Source organism: Bactrocera latifrons, unplaced genomic scaffold, assembly GCF_001853355.1.
Source record: "Bactrocera latifrons isolate USDA-ARS-PBARC rearing strain unplaced genomic scaffold, ASM185335v1 scaffold_84, whole genome shotgun sequence".
Taxonomy (NCBI): Eukaryota; Metazoa; Arthropoda; class Insecta; order Diptera; family Tephritidae; genus Bactrocera; species Bactrocera latifrons.
In genome coordinates, this window is record NW_017537534.1 from 663,549 (window position 1) to 669,548 (window position 6,000).

A 6,000-nucleotide genomic window follows, 5' to 3' on the forward strand; every position below is an offset into this window, starting at 1 on the left:
GTAGTAGTGATAAAAAACATTCGAATCGCTTTTGCAATTATGTAATATAAATGTGAGGTACTTGAGACCGTAAAAGCAATTCTGTGTGTACAGCTTTTAATTTTGAAGAGTATGTGCATTTATATGGCACACTGTTGGGTGATGAAGGGTTTTAGTACTCCATGCTAAGATCAATTAGTGTACAGTTTGGAAAAGTGACTGTAAGCCCATCCAGAGTATAATGGTAAAGATGCTTTATATTAGCGTTATCTCAACGCCGAACTTTCGCTTTGAATTTGATATCGTAACCTAAAAGAAAAACTGTACCAGAATCCTTGGAAATTTTCTTTGTTACTTAACGAGAAGAGTTATTTCAAATTTAGCGTTGTTTTCGTCTTTGAAGCAGGGGTTTTCGGAGTGATGCAGGTTTCATTCTTATAAAGGATGAGATTTCGAGATTCCCAGCTTTTTTGAAGAAAAAAAGGCTCGAAGCAGCATTGTTTGCATTAACTTCAGAGCTTACATATCTCCACAGGAAAAAAGCGAATGGTGTGGTGGCCAATTGATCGATCCAAAACGTGAAATTTTCTTCTCAGCGAAGTATCTCTTAATAAATCCATTGATGGAAGCGATGTGTGGGAAGTGTTGAAACAAAATGTCGCCGAGATCACGAGCTTCAATTTCAGGCATCAAATAGTCGGTTATCATGGCGCGATAACGGCCGCCATTGACGTTTACGTTCCCACCGACATCATTTTTGAAGTAATATAGACCGATAATTACGTCAACCCACAAACAACAGCGGTCAGTTTATACGGCTGCTGTATGGTATAGTGATCTAGTCCGACTAGTGAGTAACCTCTTGCGGAGATATGTGCCAAATTTTAGATCAACATCTCAAAAGCTGAGGGACTAATTCGGTTAGACGGTCAGACAGATGGACACGGCTAAATCGACTCACCTCGTCATGCTGATCATTTATATGTATATGCTTGATATTCCTTCAGGGTGTTGCATACATATATTTCAATTCGTTTCTTCAAAATCTTCAATTTTGTATGTGTGCTGGAGTATTATCGTTTGTGACATTTGAGCGTAACGGTACCATTCACTTAGACTGTCACTTGGTCTAAGTATATTCTGACAGTTAAACTACTGTTAATATTTGAATCCGCAACGGCAACAACAAAAGGATCTCAGCTGCATGGCATACCAAAATAAAAACAATTGGGAGAGAAGAGCAAAAGTGACAGTTGTAAAACAACTACAAGTGAACGAAACACATTTTGCTCGTGTCCTTACGAACACGATGAAAAAGATATCAATCGTTTTCAATTCTGCGAAAAACTCAAGTCGCGTACACGTGACACAGCTAAAGGAAGACATCAACTGCGCTGACAAGTTGTCACTTTTAAACGGTGTGTTGACATTAAACAGATTTTATGGGAAACTCGTGACTTTTTTTTGTTGTTGGCACGCGCTCATGCCCAAGGATTCAAGGAATGTGTTTAACTGCCACACGATGACACGATGCGGCCAGAGGTGACTGCGAAGGGGGTTGACTTGATGAGCATAAGGTTGACTGATTAATGTTTGGAGTTTTTGTTGTAACTGGTTTGAGTCCTTGTTTAGCCAAAAGTTTTTGTTTTCGGCAGAAGTTTTAGTTTTTCGTCAGTTGTTTGGTTGACTTGGTTCACAGATTTGCGCATCCACTCGGTGTATTTACATTGACTCTCTTCTCGCAATTGTTAATCTCACTTATGAATTGATTTGAGAGTGTGTTCTGTGCATTTAACTCAATATTAGAAATAAGAATTTCTCTGGCGTTGCTTTCTAAATATTCAACAATTTGTTGCCGATCCAATAGAAGTCTTCGTTTTTGTTCTAAGTACCATAGGCCTTGTTGTTCGACTTAACTTCTAACAATTCATAAACGCTATCATCTCAGACGTACCAGCCACCTGAATTATCAATGCCAAAAGAGCTACATCTCTTAGATGAAGATATATATCCGGTTTCAACTCGGACAATATTCGGTCTTCCTAACAAGAAAATGTGGAGTATATTACGAGACTCAAAATTTATGGTACGCTGATGCGGTGATAAAACGGCAGTAAATGTACCGTTACGTAAGATGTACTCACTCAGTCGTACTCAGCAAAAACCAGCGAAATATATATTTAGTCCTGTACTGCTCTATTATCTCCTATAATAAATGTTTCCTCTACTCAATCACAGCCCATAGTTTATAGTAGGGCTTTCGTTATTGTAGGAAATTACCAAAATAGTATTTGAAAATATACCGCGAGCACTTCTTCGTCGATGATGTTAACAATTTCCAAGATTTCAATTACCATATTTTAGTAATGATATGATATGTGTAGCGCAATACATAAGCTAGAGGTGGCAGGTAAGTAGGAGTGCAACCTTGCTGGCTTTAACGTCGCCCACAAAAAATAGTCTAGTGGCGTCGAATGGCACGACTGAGGCGGCCAATTGACTGGGCCATTTCGTGAGATAACACGTTCACCAAATATGATTTCCAACAAATCGATTATGACATTCGCTGTGTGGCTTGGAGCGCCGTTTTGTTGGGACCACATATTGCCCAAGTCCATATCATCCAATTCGGCCCAAAAATATTCGGTTATCATAAGCATATTTCGCTTATTGACGAAGCCATTCAGTCAGAAATATGCCTCATCGCTGGAGATGATTTCTCGATGAAAATCCGGATCATTATCAAGTTGTTGTTCAGCCCAGTGCACGGTATTCAACGATTTTGGTGGTCAAGCTGGTTCAGTTCTAACAACAATTTGATCTTGTAAGGATGTAGGCCCAGATCTTTTCGCAAAATTCTGCACAGCGACTTTACAGTGATGCCCACCGCTCCACCGCTTGAGAACAACGTGTGAGAGACTGATTAGGGTCTTCCTCCTTCCTGTCCATTTTGACAGGAAGATTATAACGACCATAAATTGGTCGTAGCGCTCTTAAAGTTGAGGCCATTGACTCCGAATTTCGGTAGTAAATTTAAATAATTTTATTTAATAATTGTTGCATCGTAAATGTTTCCAAGATGAAATGACAACCTTACTGAAGGAAAATGTCAAAAGATCGGGAAAAATATAGCGTCGTTTGCTATCCCTATCGGTCTACTTTTTTTCTAATTTAATAACTGTTTGCCCAGCAAATAATAGAGGTTTTATTCAGGCGAACGCGCGTAAAAATCACGGTGACGCGCAATTTAAAAAGTTAAAACTTTTTACCGTTGTTTATGCAGAAATTTTCCGGCATTCGGCGAAGACACTTTGTATGTTGGGTTTTTTTTTTGTAGTTTTTGCCAAAAGTATTTGTTTGTGAGGAACAATTTAACTTTTTGATTTTTGCGCTTGTCGTAATACGCCGTGAAATTTGGTGTTTTTGGGGGGTTACCGTTGTTTTTCCTGTGTTTCGCTGAGGCGCTTTATAGGCGAAAAAGCGCCGTCGTTTTCGGTTTTAAGTTTGAAATAAAATGAAAAGCGTGTGGCCAGCCGCACCACAACGCCAATGACATAGCGGCTGGTGCGCGGCCTGCGGCTGTGGCTGTCCGGCGGTGGCATCCGGTTGCGGTCGAGGTGTGCTGTGGCAAGTGTCGTGGGTCAAGTTGGACGGACGGTGTGGTTGCTGAGCCTCACAACACTCACGTGAGATGCTTGCGGTGGCTAAAGTGACGCTGGGCTTATACACGCTGTAGTACTTTGCTCCGGTAGTGTTGTTGCTGTTGTTGCTGGCGAACTTTTCGCTGTAAACGTAGCAAAATAAGCGTGCGTAATTTTATTTATGTTTGGCAGATGATGTTATTGCATTTTGTATGCACAGCGACCAGCAGCCCATCTCACACACACATAGCCAGCCACAAACGGCTGCCAGCCGCAAGCATGCGTTCACGTGCGCTGCAGGAATTTACACGTGCATATGCACTTGAGTCTCACGCCCTGCGACGGTGTCCTGCTTCGTTGTTGTAGTTTTGTTGCTTGTTTTTGTTTTTGCCTTTTTCTTGTCGCCTTTTGGCATTTTAATAAACTTTTATTTTTCATTTAGTCAGCTTGTTCGGCAAGTGTGTAAGCAAACGAATGTGCACATGCACTCGTGTGACTCCACGAAGTGACATTAAGCGTTCGCCTTCTCTTCCCACTCCACTCGTGCTGCTTCGCGAGCTCGCTGGCTCATACTCCTGTCAGTTTTTATTAGTAGTTCTTGGGGTCATAAAATCAGAAGGTGAATCGCTCTCGCCCTTCCCCTCTTCAGCCAACATTTACAGTGCTCTGTGTGTGTGTGTGTGTGTGAGTTCGGTTAAAGTTTACTGGCCATATGGCAAATGAATATTTGCGGTCGCTCTTAATTCACGTAAAAAACGAAATGAAAATAAAAATTTGGTGGAATAAAAATACCACAGCAGTGAATTTTCATTTAAAATTTTTGTCACTTTACGCGCTAAAAAACGTGTGTCCGCTTACGGTTGCGCGGCTGAACGTCACGTGATGTGTAGTTTATAAAGTTGTTTTTATGTATTATTTACATATTTGAATGAATGCGCCGTTGATCGCACGATCCTCCCATAAACCAGTTGACATGAAAGCGTTCAGTGTGGCCAGCTGGTTCAACCATATCATTTCCATTAAGTCGTACAGTGGTGGGGTGATTAAATCGCACTAGCACTGTTGCGCCTTTGAACCACTGACCAACTATTTAACTACAGTCTCAACCATAAAATATTCACTCAAGTTGCTGTACATTGTTTCCTACAGTTTATGAACGATTTAAGTTGAGGTGGTCGTTGAATGGGTAATGTTTATCGGAAAAGCAAAATTAAAAGTAGAAGTTTTAAATCAAGTTCTGTATTGTGTTATACGCCTAGCTGCCACAGGAAATATTTCGTTGCGCTATACCAAGAACGTCAAAGGTGGTCAATCAGAATCAACGAAATTTGGTTGAGACAGTTTGTCAAATTCTTGTTGAACCGAAGATCCATCAATTACTATTAATATTATTTTTATTAGGCTATGAATGCCAATTTCTATTGATGTTGAAAGAATAAGCTACGATAAGTTATATTGACAAGCTGTCACGCCATATTTGAACCTACTGGTCCTTAGTAATGCCAAAGGTTCAGTTTAATTTCACCTCAAATATACGTCATACAGGACGTCTTTGGGACCTTTAAGAGTGACTTGATATCTAACTTGGATACTTAACCTAGTGACTTGAACGAGTTTTAAATAAGGCTCAACCTAATCACCTTTCGCCTGTCATTAGGCCAACAACAACCGTCTTGCAGCCAATTCGAGACTGTGAGTAAAACGCTTGCGTCACGACATTCCATCCCATCTGATCCATCTATCAGACCTTTCCACAATTCAGTTGTGTATTATTTTTAGTAACTTATATATTACCTGAACTTATCAGGTAGCCAGACGGATAGCACATTAGACAGTCTCGTCTCATCAGCTGTTTCGTTTCCAGTATTTCTTTTGTGACTTGGAACCCAGTATATAGTGGCGGACAGTGAAATTCGGACAACTAAAAAATCATATCATAGTTTTTCCTTATTATTTTAGTATGTAGAATGTTAAAATTTTTTATTCTAAAACAATCATTTATATTCAATCTATTAGTATTAAGCGTAAAAAAGTCAGTGTAGTGGATTGGACTAAAATTTTATTTTTTTTTTAAATTAATTTTAGATATTGATTCATTTTTGTAACTACCAATATAAACGGTGATAATTTGTTTTTTGTTTACATAAGAGAAATGTTTTTTATAGTTTTAGTTAAAAGAAATATTAATCTATACAAAAACACTTTTTTAGTACTATTTTGTCACTTTACTTTTATAATGGCTAGTATACCCTCGTGTCGCAGTGGAAAGAAAACAGGCTGCCTATCTCGCAACGTTACGATCGACCACAACACGTGCGGGATGGGATAGATACCGAGAGTTGAAGAAGGAAGCGAGACGCATTTGCAGACAGAAGAAGAA

At 39.5% G+C, this 6,000-nt stretch overlaps 1 protein-coding gene across 6 annotated transcripts in view; it reads left to right on the forward strand.

Annotated features, from left to right (window-relative positions):
- Window positions 1-6,000, forward strand: part of LOC108977109 — a 115,694-nt gene that overhangs the window by 78,933 nt on the left and 30,761 nt on the right. The gene's annotated exons all lie outside the window — the stretch shown is intronic.